Genomic DNA, 13,049 nt, shown 5'->3' with positions numbered 1-13,049 from the left:
CAAGAAACTGAGTCCAGGACTTGTAAACTTTGGTTGTTGCTGGCGGGAAAATGAGAGGGAGGAGGAAGGAGTGGGCAAGGGGTCTTTTGGAGGGTGGGTGGACCTGGAACTTTGGTGGTGGGTGTGGTGAGTCTCCTCCTTTTTACACTTAAAAGATGTGAAGCTGCACCTGAGTTTCCATCATATTATAAGCCAAGAAAGAGAAAGACGAACTGGACTTACCCCCAGACAGTGGAAGTGACAGGGACGGAGGGGCAGGCTATGGGGTCCTTTATGATTGGGCGGTGGGAAGTGATTAGTGGACCAGGATCAGTGGATGAACTGAAGATGAGTGTAAGAGACATGGGGGTCACTTTAGCCCTCAGCCAAGGCAGGTGGGAATGGTCACACTGTGGATATTGGGGGAGCCCGAAGGTTGGGGGTAGGGGGGAAGTGCTGAGCACTGGATCTGCTGTGGTGAGCATCGGGGCATTTGCATTGATTCCTTAAGAGCACAAGTGGAAATGTGCATCAGGAGCTCACGGAGAAGTCAGGCTGCAGACACAGACCCCCCTTCCCCCCACCACACACAGAGATTGAAGGGTGTGAGCAACCCTGAGAAGGGCTAGTGAAATTTAAGAAAGGTCTGGGGGAGGGGCAGAGTGAGATGTTGGCTGCGCCCTCCCCTGCGGCTGCGCCCCCCCTCAGCTAGGTTTCCCCCCCCAAAACCGTCATGTTCAACCTCATCACTCAGGCTGGAGCAGAGCGTGGTGGGCACCGTTGTACCAGGTGCAGAAGAAGCATGGGAAGAAGAGAGAGGAAGCTCTGCTTTCAGAAAGAGGGGAGACAGAGCAGGTGGGACAGGACGGGACGAAGGGTGTGCTCAGGGGGCCATGGAAGGGAAGGCCCAGAGGGTCCCACAGCTGGGGGGAGGGAGAGTGGAACTGTCGAATCTGACTCAGGGAGAAAGTCCTCTCAGGACAGTGAGCTGAACTGACAACGCCAAGGGCCATTAGGGGCAGAAAGCAGAGCTGACTGGACAAGTGTGTGGGGGAGGGTGAAGGGATGGGGGGACAGGAAGCTGAGGTAGCAAAGTCTGGCTAACCAGGGCCCATGACCACTAAACCACTGTGTCCAGAGGTGGAGCAGCCACGTGGAAAGAGATGGGAGAGATGTGAGTGGCAGGAGAAGGAGGATTTCTAAATGGAACAGACTCTGAGCCTAGAGAACCCGAGTTCAAGTCCCGCCACCAGCGCTGAGTAGCTTGAGGATGTCGCCTTGGTGCCTAGCCTGTCTCAGCCGAGTTTCCACCTCTGTGAAATGTAGAGCATGGCAGGGGGCCAGGCTGGTCGTGAGAGCAGAGGACGCTGCCAAGATCATCGTACCTGGTGGGGGAAAGCAGAGGATACAGTAACAGTGACTATTATGGTTGCCATCATTAACAGAATTCAAAGAAGTATTTTCCCCCCTAGTGAGAGGATTTGTAAATGCTGTGGCTAGCAATGTTCGTATCCATGTGAGGTGGTCTAAGAGGTAGGGGGCTTGCCTTATGTGCAGCTGTCCTTGGATCCATCTCAGGCACCACATGGTTCCCTGAGCACCACCAGGAGTGATCCCTGAGCACAGCACTAGGAGTATCCCCTGAGCAATACCAGGCATGGCTCAAAAATCCTGTCTTCTCTCCCAGAGAAAGTTCTATCACCTTTAAGATGCCTTGCTTGTTCTATTGGTGCAGTCTATATAATCCCTGCAGAACAACTTTTTTTTTACTGGGGTTTGAGTACTTAAGAGAGTCAAAGCCATTAGTGGTTCTAACCTAGTGGTCATGGTCATGAAGTCATGTTTAAAGAATAAGCTTTTGAGTTGCCTACATAAAGAAGAGGACCTTCAATTCTCAAGTGATTCACCATTCACAAAACGCTTTTTCTTAGTGCATTCTTAAAACAGTGTCTTACTTTCAACCTGAAATGCTTTCAGCCTGGACTTCTGAAAACTGCTCAAATATGTCTCTGTGTTACTACAATTCCCTGTTGAAATTCCAGGATGTGACTGACTAAGAGCCTCCATCTTCTGAGTTTTGTTTATCTTTCTTGGTCCCATCATAAATGATTTTTTTGGGGGGTCACACCTGGTGATGCACAGGGTTCACTCCTGGCTCTGCACTCAGGAATTACTCCTGGCAGTGCTCGGTGGACCATATGAGATGCTGGGAATAGAACCCAGTTTGGCTGTGTGCAAGGCAAATGCCCTACCCTCTATGCTATCGCTCCAGCCCCATAAATGATTTTTAATTTATAGAATTTGAACATATGAAGAGGTGCTATGGCAAGCTGGTTAAAATGATTGTTCATCCAAATAGCTGGTGTGACTGTGTGTGCACAGGGAGCGTGAAGAATAGGGCACTTCTGGACTTAGGGGTGTTGAGAATGACACCTGGGAGCATTGCAGGTTTTGCTCCTAGGTGAGGGTTCATACAGAGCACTGCTCCATTGGGCAGCCCATCCTGCACCCACATACCTGAGGGTGATGGTGAGCCCTCTCATTCTGCTGTGTGTGTAGAAATGGCAGAGAAATGCATGCATTGTTGGGAGAGTGGAGTTTCAGAGCAGGTGGGGGTTCTAGCTTGGGGAAACCATTTCCCGGGAAAAGGGGCAGAGGTCTGGGACTGGAGTTTGGGGAGTGAACCTCGTCAAATGCTCTGGCCATGGCCTCCTGAGTCAGCCAGAATCACGGGTTCAGGCACGAGAAGGACTGAGCTGAACTCAAGTGGTCTCCAGAGGAGGAGGAAGACTCTGGGGAGTATCTGGGGGTAAATACAAGTGATGGGGGTCCTTAAAGATGCCATGCACATTCTACGTTCATTGTAGCACGATTCAAAATAGCCATAATCTATAAACAACCCGAGTGCCTGGGAACAGATGACTGGATAAAGAAACTAAAATACATCTACACAATGGAATACCATACACTCACCAGGAAAAATAGGGTCATAAAATTTGCTTACAAATGGATAGACATGGAGAATGTCATGCTGAGTGGAATGAATCAGAAGGAGAGCAACAGACATAGAAGGACTGAATTCGTTTGTGGGATATAAAAATATATCGTATGAGACTAATACCAAGGACAGTAGAAACAGGAGCCAAGAAGACTGGTCCATGGCTGGTAGTTTGTCACAAGTGGGCAGGGTGGTGGTGGTTGGAATAGAAAAAGAGACCACTATGATAACGATAGTTGGAAATGATCACTACGGACTAGAACTGCGTGCTGAATGTAGGGAAAGGGATATACATGATACGCTCTCAGTGGCTTTGAATTCACTTAAGTTTATGTGTAGAACGAGTTGCTCCCTCGTTAGGTAGAAGAGACAAGAGGAGGGAACAGGCTTTGATAACCTCTGGCAAGCAAAATTATTCAGCTTCCTGACGGCCTCCATCAGGAAGACCATCAGGAACACCCATGAGGTTCAAGTCAGCTTCCCACTTGGGGAGTATTTTTGGGGTTTGACTCAAACTTCCTGGAAGAAACAAGAGGTATGCAGCTTCTGTTCAGGCCTGGCAAATGCATGCACCTGTCCTCTCCCCCCTTTAGTCTAAGGTCCCTGGAGGTCGTGCAACGCCACAGAAAGCATCTCAGGCAGCAACAGGATTGCCAGCGGGTGGTGGATTTGACAGTTCTCTTGCTGGCACTGACTGGGTCAAACACTGTTGAGGAAACCAGGGACAAACCATTGGTGTGTGATGGGCTTCAGGAGTCCCCCAATGTGGTTTGTCAGAAGCCTGCCGGCCTGACGGCTCACATACCACTAGGCAGCATACCTGCTGAGCCATAGGTCGCTGCTACGAAGAGGTGATGAATGGGCGTCTACCCTCCCCGTCCCTGACCCCCGCGCCGGGCAGAGCCTCGCTTACACAGACCTGTCGTCCAGACTTGGGCTCAACCCTCCTGCTTGGGAAATGGCAGCTGTGATGGGACAGACAGACAGCAGGGAAGCTGTGGAATTAAGCACAGACACTTGATCCTGGGCTCAGGGGAAGGCTGAGATGCAAGCTAGGGAAAAATGCTATATTGGAGCTACTTATCCAGATGTTGAAAAAATGGCCATAGATGACAGAACGATCACAAAAGTGCTGGTCACTGAAGGAGCAGGCTGCTTCAGCCCATGAGCTGCAAGGGGCGGGGGGGGGCGGGGGCTTTGAAGCAACATCTTGCCTGTAAGAGGTGAGAGAAAGAAACAGAGATGGTCAGAGGTTTCTTCTGGAAGGAACAGCATTACACAGCACCCCCTTTTTCCTTATATCCCAGTATTTGCTTGAAATTTCAGCCCAGGACTGACTTCTACTTAAGGATGACTTCTTAGCGGCCAGTTGATAGATTGGGCTATCAGTACAATGTTTAACTCTTGGTTTGGGGGTCCCTCCAATCTGGTAAGTTGTTGGCTCAATTTTCAGCTTCTTTCTGGAGTTGAAAAAGCAGGCTCACGGGGGTAGTAGCTAGGGCTATAACCCTGAGTAAGAGACAGACTTTTAGACAATTTTAGGAAAGTGAGGTCAAGAAGCAGTGTCCAGGCAATGGCACTTCAATTCAAAAAATAAGAAATAAAAATAAAGTTGCTGACAGTTTGGGGAATTAATTTTATCAAAATTTCCATGACACTTTGTCTGTCCTCATAGTATATGTCTTGGCTGCTCACTGTTTCCCAGCAAAGATACTCTTAAAGGGGAAAATATAAGTACTGTGTTATGGCATGATAAATTGGATCAATTGGATTTAAGATGTAGGATCTACCAAGGCCTTGCAGGGAATTTCAGTTCCGAGACATCACAGAGATAGCCCTGAAGATATGGCTGAGATGTCTTTTTGGCCAGCACACCAGCAGGGGAATCACTTGAACAAAGACTGAAACAAAGCTTGGATTTAGAGGCTTAGGGCCACCAAGGACAGGTCTGGTGGTCCTTGGTGATTATGATCTCAGGGTTATCAGGAGTGGGAGGAAGTAGTGAGGAATGCCTCCAAGAGTCAAGAGGACCCTCAGGAACCACAGAGGAGGAATCACCCTAGTCCTGAGTCACAGCCCAATGACCACATCAAAAGATCTGGAAAAGGAGGGCCTCGGGGCAGGTGAAGAATCTCATAGGCCTTGCTAGCATCTGCTGGTTTTCCAAGGGCTCTTTATTCAGATGAACTCTCGCAGGGAACCTTCATCCATAAAACTATTGTAGGGTGAATGGCAAGTTTGATGATTCTGACACAGAGGTGAATGTCAGCCCCCTCCCCTGTCCCTTTCCTACAAGGCACTGGTGCCTCTGCAGCTGGATTGCACATAAGATTTGCTTTGAGACTTTTCCATCTGGGGAGCCTGGAAAGCTGAGAGCTGCTGGGGACCCAGACTTGGGGATAAAGTAACTTCCAGGGTTCCATGATCACCCAGCGGCAAAGGGATGAGGGCTTGGCCTGCAGAGAAAAGGGCAGAGAATGCGTACAGATGCTTTGAATGACGTGCTGGCGGCCAGCTTCTTTTTTCCCTGTAATTTCAGTTGTTTCAAGGAGTCTGTGAATTCCTAGTCTCTATCGCTCCCTTGGATGCCTTCTCAGCATCTGGATGGGTCCATTGACCTTTCGTCTTTATTTAGCAAAGAATGGATTCCAAGGCCTTTCTTAGTCTCAGTTGGACTCACCAGCTTTCCACACTGGGATACAGCATGTCAGTTTTGAAATTTTGAAGGGAATGGAAGTAATTGAAATGAAGTCCTTGGTTACAACATAATTATTGTGTCCTATAGAAAGATCAGAATTGCTTTAAAGTGGGAGAGAAGCTCTCTCCTTCTGTGGCAAAAAGTTCCAGGCAATCTTTCTTTTCTTTTTTTTTTTTTTAGAGTAAGAAGGCCTTTGAATTTCTTCCACCTTATATCTGCCAACATGACTAGACCATGGACTTGTAGTGAAAATCACCATGGTTAATAGTTCACTGTATCACTGTCATCCCATTGCTCATCGATTTACTGGAGCGGGCACCAGTAACGTCTCCATTGTGAGACTTGTTGTTACATTTTTAGGCATATCGAATTTGCCATGGGTAGCTTGTCAGGCTCTGCCTTGTGGGCAAGATACTCTCAGTAGCTTGCCGGGCTCTCTGAGAGGGGCGGAGGAATCGAACATGGGTCGGTTGTGTGCAAGGCAAACCTGCTGTGCTATTGCTCCAGCCCATGGTTAATAGTTGGAAACGCTAAATCCTTTAGCACTCCTAAGGAGGGTTCTGGAACCGAAGGAGGTAGCAAGAAGAAGAGGTGGTCTCAGAGCCCGGTGTACCAGGAGTGTACTCAGACAAGTGAATGGCAGCAGCTTAAACTCTGTTCTTAGTGAAATCTTCTAGATGGTACTAATTGTACATATTTGACAGCTTCTCAGGGACCAAATGGTGCACACAAGAGTATGGAGCCTCCTCAATGTTTATCAGGTTCAGTAAAATAAATGACATGGATGGGTGACCTGAATTAAAAGAATAAGGTCTAAGCCATCATACTGAAGAGAAGTATTTTCTACATTTGTGTGAGTTTAGAAGCAACACCAACAGGGTTATGGCAAGTTCGGTGCACTGGGGAACACAGAAATGAACAACAAAGGCCGGTGCTCTGTGGTTTGGGGACCAGCTCAGTCCTCCTGGCAGAAAAACATCAGAGAAACCAGAGCTTTGGCATTGATCCATCCAGATGCTGGAGCGGCAGAATCCCTCCTGCACGTGGCTGACGCGGCGTCTGTGCTACTCTGTCTACTGAGACAGGAGAGACTTGGTATAATTTGTTTCTACCATAAATATTCGTTTAGGGCAGCCTACCAAAGTAAGGTCAATGGGACAGAATCCAATTCACTCTCTTAATGTTTCTCTTTATACTGTAAGGAGCCTGGTGATCACTTTATTTGTAGGCGCTCTGACTTCCTTTGATTGGTTCAGTATGCTTGAGATGCACTTTGCCTGCAAATATTTATGAAGTGACCTAGAATAAAAAACACAGGAGGCAGAGTGGCAGTCCACTCCAGTAGCTGTAACGAAATAAGGGAATTCTTATAAATGATTGGACTTAGTCTGCACTTCCTACCATCCCTAGCACACACCTCAGACTGGTCTCTGAGCACCAAAGCCAAACACCAAAATGAAACAAGAACACTACCCTCCCCCCACGAAAAAATAAGCCACAGCCCATTCTTCAGGTAGAAAGAAATGCTAGAAATAAAAAAGAAAGAAAACAATGCCTAAAAGTATGTGGATTCAAACAGAATGTGGATTCAAACTTCCATGCTCAGAGTCACTTGTGGTCCCAAACAGACCCAAGCTGCAGAAATGGGCTCTTTGCTGCTTTGGAGGTGCGTCCGTCCTCCTAGAGGCAGCCAGGGTTCAGGGGTGCAGGGTTAGGGTGGAGCCTCTGAAAGAGGACTTGGTCCCATGAAGTGCCACGGGTGCTCAAAAGGCCCTGGCCAGTGGCCGCATGGGATGTGGCGGGAGAGTGGATGGGCCCTGAGTCCCTTGGTCAGCCTGCAGGAGGTATCCTTGTGCAATTCTCCTACCAGAGGGGCCGCCTTTTTCTGATTAGTCCTGGGGCTCCCTAGAGGGAAGCAAACCCCTTTGCAGCCCTGGGAGTTGGTTTTTAACCAATTGCAAGATAAGTTGGTTTTCAGGAAGTTGAGAGATTAATGGGGCCCCAGAAAGATGGATGAGAGCTGGGCAAGGCCTCGCCCCCGGCCCCCGCTTTGCACACACTGTGGCGAACAGGGCGGCCGGTGGGAAGACCGCGAGCCGAGCTCCATATTTTTCACACCTCCTACTAAAACTCAGCAAAGGCTTGACTGGCTCCTCACAGCCCCATTTTTCTTCCTGCAAAACGTGTGGGGATTACTGCTCTGAGCCCCATCTGGGCTGGCGGGACATTCTAGGAGCCCCCGTGGCTGCCACGGTGCAAATCCTCATCCTTGGCAGGGAGCTGGGGGAGTCAGGGACCCAGAGTGTCTGTCCGAGAGGCCCCCGCTAGCCCGCTGGTCCTCACTGACAAAGTCCAGTTTCCAAGGCCAGGCTGCCTCGGCCGGTGCTCTGCACGTCGAGAGGTAAAATGCAAGTTTCCACCGGAGCTCCTTCCCCTTATCCATCTTCTTGAGCCATTTCGGGACCTCGGGTAACATTCTCTTTCTGTCCATCCTGGATATTATCTGCTGCCTGAGCTTGACTGGTACGGGACGGACTTGGAAATACGGACCAGATGTCCAGCTGCCACCTGAGATGATGCATTATAAATTCATAACTGTCATCACCTCCCCCCCACGCCCGCCCTCGCCCCTCAGCACATATTTGTCCATGTGGTTTACACCTGTGGGAGACCCGGGGCTGCACGGCAGGAATCTGATTACTGTTTGGGAGACAACCCAGCCTCTCGGACAGAATCGAGGCTCTTTGTTTCCCCGGAGAAGCTCGAAGCTTCTTGCCAACTCTTCATATGGTCCAGCTGGATTCTAAAGCCCCTGTCCAAATTTTCTGGAATTTGGTACCAGTGAGTAACTCTGAGGCCTTCCCACAAGATGCCTGGCGGCGTGGGTCTCTCTGGGGCTCTCATCAGGGCTCTGCAGGGGAAGGGGCACGTATGCCAGCGCCTCTGCCACCGGGCTGCTATGTGTGCCCGGCTTCGGATGGCTAGAGCTCTCAGCTCGGGATGGAATAGCTGTCTCACTGGGATGGTAAACTTCAGTCAAGACTCAGTCAAGCACACACGCACGCACACACACACACACACACACACACACACACACACAGCAGGGGAAGAATTACTGGTGGGAAAAGAGAGAGAAAGGCAGCAGGGGGCAGGCAGAGAACAGAACTGGTGACTAATAGAAAAACCCTCAATGAGGAGAAACAGGAACCAAGGTTCTGCTCCCCACAACCTCACAGTGAGGCTGATTTGCTCACTTGATGTGGATGGGGCAGTGCTCCCCAATTATAAACCCCAGGAGAGAATTTCTTCTGTCCATGACGGCACTGCTCACAAATAGAGACTTGTCTAGAGGCATGAAACCAGGCCACGGGATCCCCGGTCCCAAGGCCCCTCCTGGTTCTGCCCGGCCCGCGCCTCCTGTTAACACATGTGGATCCCACCCTAACCTTGTCTATAGCGCCTGCCCCTTTCTCCCCAGAAACCTGGGGCTGGATTTCTACCGCAGGCTCCGGGTCTCTTAGATCCCTAGTTAGTTTCTGAACCTCCGGGACAAAGGGAGTGGGGAAACGGTATCCCCGAGGGCTCCAACGAGAAGCATGCGGGATTTGGGTTAAGATCTCCATCCTTTTCCAAGAAGGGAAGTCTGACTTGCACGCCCATTTTTTTAAAAAAATTTGTTCTTTTATTGAATCACCATGTGGAAAGTTTACAAAGCTTTCAGGTTTAAATCTCAGTTATACAATGCTCGAACACCCATACTTTCACCAGTGCACATATTCCACCACCAAGAATCACAGTATACCTCCCCCCTCCCCCCACCTCCCCAGCCCCCCACCCCGCCTGTGTAACTGATAAATTTCACTTTACTTTCACTATACTTTGATTACATTCAATATTTCAACAAAAAAGCCTCACTATTATTATTTGGAGTTTCTCCCTCCCTAAAGTCGGACCTGCTGAAAAGGAAGCATTTGATAATTTGTTTTCCATTGCTGAGAATGAAGAGATATCAGGTCAAGCGGCCGCACTAGCAGCCGCACGGTTTTGGATTTCTGTATTCTAGTATTTTAGTAACTAAGTCCAGAGAAATATCTGCCAGAAATTGCATCATTGCAAGCTTGTACCTCTCAGCTACTTTATATTCCACATATGATGCACGCCCAATCTTATTTATTTATTTATTTATTTATTTATTTATTTATTTATTTATTATTTTTCTTTTTTGGGTCACGCCTCATGATTCCCAGGGACTACTCCTGGCTCTGCACTCAGGAATCACTGCTGGCCGTGCTCAGGAGACCATATGGGATGCCAGGATGGATCCTGCGTCAGTTTCATGCAAGACCTGCTGTACCACTGCTTCGGTCCTGGATGCCCGGTCATTAAAGCCAAGAAAATGAATGTTTCGTTGTTGTCACCATCATCACTAGCAGAGAATGCCCACATGCTTTCGGGAGCACAGTGCGCCCAGCCACCAGCTGCTTCAGGGACAGGATCCACAAGAGAGAGCCAGCAGTGAATGTTTTGTGAATTTTTTGAGCTGTTTTGCAGAGGACCCAGACCGGTCCGACCCCAGTGACAGGGAATGTGGAGCCCAGCTTTTCCCGTGTCCATGGCAGCATCAGCAATAGCCATCTGGAAATCCCACTTGAGGGGCGTGGGTGGAGAAGGTGTGGTCTGTGCACACACAGAAATCTCCTGACCTTTCCAAAGAGGAAGTCTTGCCTATGGTGGTAACGTGGATGGACCTGGGACAAACTATGAGAACTATTCAGGAGAAAGACGAACACGCGTGCCTTCACTCTTACAGGGGACAGAGAGGCAAAGCCTCACAACAGACAATCTGACAACTAGGATGTGACAGAGTGGGGATACAGTGGGGAGGCACTCTTGACAGCATGTGTGTGTGTGTGTGTGTGTGTGTGAGGGGGGAGGATACTGGATCTGGGTACTATATGTGAAGATTCGCTCTTTGGAGAAAGGTGAAATCACTACCCCTCAAACAGGCATTTGTGTAAAGTACTGTGCTCACAACTGAAAGAGAAACAAGCTGTTTTGACCAGGACCAGGCGGACCAGCTTGTGCTTTGCTTCTGCCTGTGCTTTATTGTCACTTTCATACCACCCAAGTTTTAGGGCTGTCCCAACCCCCAAAGACCCACCTTCTGCTGGTTCCTCCAACTGCCCCCCCATTCTTCCTCCAGGAGCCACCACTGTTTGTAGAGTCCAGGAGTGAGTACGTTTCTCTAGTCATTTATATCTCACATAGGATCAGAACCACCCAGGAGCAATCTCTCTCCTTCGAATTTATTTCACTTGTCACAGTTCCACCAAGATTCACCCATTTCCCCCCAAATGGCACAATTCCATATTTCTAATGGTTGAATTAGAACCATTAGACTCCGCTGAGTATTTATACCACAGCTTTTTATCCAGCCACTGTTGATGGCCATGTAGGTTAACTCCCCACGCGGACAGTTGTGGCTAAAGCTGCTGTGAACAGAGGGTGAAAATATCCTCCTAGATAAGTATTTTCACACCCTTTGAATAATAGAACATTTAATGAAGAAGTCTTCTGATGTTGTCAACACTTGATGCTAGCAAGACAGTAATGAAAATTCCCAGTTTGATGAGATCAGTGGTTTATAAACGGTGTTCCTAGAATTACTAGGAACCCAGAGGCATCTTCCTAGCCCCCTGCCCCTAGCCCCCTGTGTGTGTGATTGGGGAGCAGATGCCACAGCTCTGTACCCTTCCATCCAGTGGAAACTGGTTTTGTAGACATGGACTTTGTGGTGAAGTTTTAATAAAAGCGAGCGTTTTGTTCCTTAACCAATTCTTAGAAAACCACTGGTCTCACTTAACCCTGTATTTTGCCTGCTTGTATTCAATGCCCAAGCGACCCATCCAAGTTCTTATTCCACTTCCTTGTAGAGGCCCTGCCATCGGGGGAGACTGAGAGCCCAGGGCATAGAGAAGCTCGCAGCCATCCGAAGTTGGGTTTGCGACAACAAGGACTAGAACGCAAATTAATCTCTGCACAACAGTCATTAGATTCTTAGAAGAGCAACAACCAACCCTTGGAGTGACTCTGGCTCCCACAAATGTCCTGAGTGGTCATTTCCATAGTCAGGTTTAGACGTCAAACCTTTTGGGAACTCGTGGGAAGGAAGGGGAAGTTTGGGTTAGAAGCGAGAAGCAGGAAAACGTGCCAGCTCCAGTTTAGACGAAATGCCCCGGTAGGAAAAGAAGAAAGATGCACCGGTCACTTCCAGAAAGCCCTGTGGGGTGGGAGGTCAGTTTCCAGCTGTGATTGACACCCCCCACTTTGCCATCACTCCCTGACCCTCAGACTTGGTGAGCCCTTGGCAGTCCTAACTGAACCCTGACCTCTAGTGGCGGGAAGGAATTAGCAAGAACAATGGCTAATCCAGGGATCTCTCTGTGCTCCAGAGTCCTCTATGGCCAACCTGTCCAAGTTGCAGTGGCCACTCCACTGGGGGCGTGGTAATAACCCTGTCGGAACTTCTGGCCCAAGAATGCCTGGCCACCACACTCTGAAGCTCCGCTGATAAGGCAAGGGTCAACCCAGATGTGGGATTTTTTTTTTTCCTTTTCACATCAAGGAACACCAATCCCCCTGTGCTAGACGGTGAGAACTGAAGGGAAATGGGGGAAGTGTACCGCAAACCAGCCTTACATAGGAGGCCACTCAATTGGGTTGGGAATTTTAGAAAGGAAAGGAGCATCCCTTCAAAGTGCCTTTAAAGTGATGTTGGTGAGAATGCCATGGCGTGGGGCGGGGGGCCCAGAGTTGGATCCCAAGCACCTCTCCACGGGCTCATCCTGATCTTCAGCCCACAAGCGCAATTTCTGGCTCAAGCGTGTGTGTGTGTGTGTGTCTGTGTGTGTGTGTCTTCACCCCAATCAAGTGCTGGAACACCCCGACCTTCCTTGCCAGTATTACCACAGTAAAGGGGAGGGAGGGGGGAAACATTGAAAGCAGTTGCTGCCACATACAGGAGCAGAGAGGAACTCTACAAGCGTGGCATTGAAGGGGAAGCCTTAGAGGTAGAGGAAGACATGCTTCATACTAGACGCTAGGCTGTCTGAGGTGCAGAGCCAGTCTCTGGGCTAGAGGGGCCAAGTGAGAACGGCCCCCAGGGCTACCCTGGAAGGGCATGGGGAAGGGGCCTCTGTTGTCCTCACCTGGAGGTGGCCCCATAGGTGTCACTGAAGGAAATGTTTTAGAAACACTCAGATGTGGCACTTGGATGGTTGGGATTCTACTTTAACAGCAGTCAGAAAGTTTAGCACTGTAGCACTGTCATCCATCGATTTGTAGCACTGTTGTTCATCGATTTGCTCTAGCAGG

This window comes from Sorex araneus, chromosome 2, assembly GCF_027595985.1.
Source record: "Sorex araneus isolate mSorAra2 chromosome 2, mSorAra2.pri, whole genome shotgun sequence".
Classification (NCBI taxonomy): Eukaryota; Metazoa; Chordata; class Mammalia; order Eulipotyphla; family Soricidae; genus Sorex; species Sorex araneus.
The sequence above is the reverse complement of the archived record's forward strand: the minus strand, read 5'-3'. Positions refer to the sequence as shown.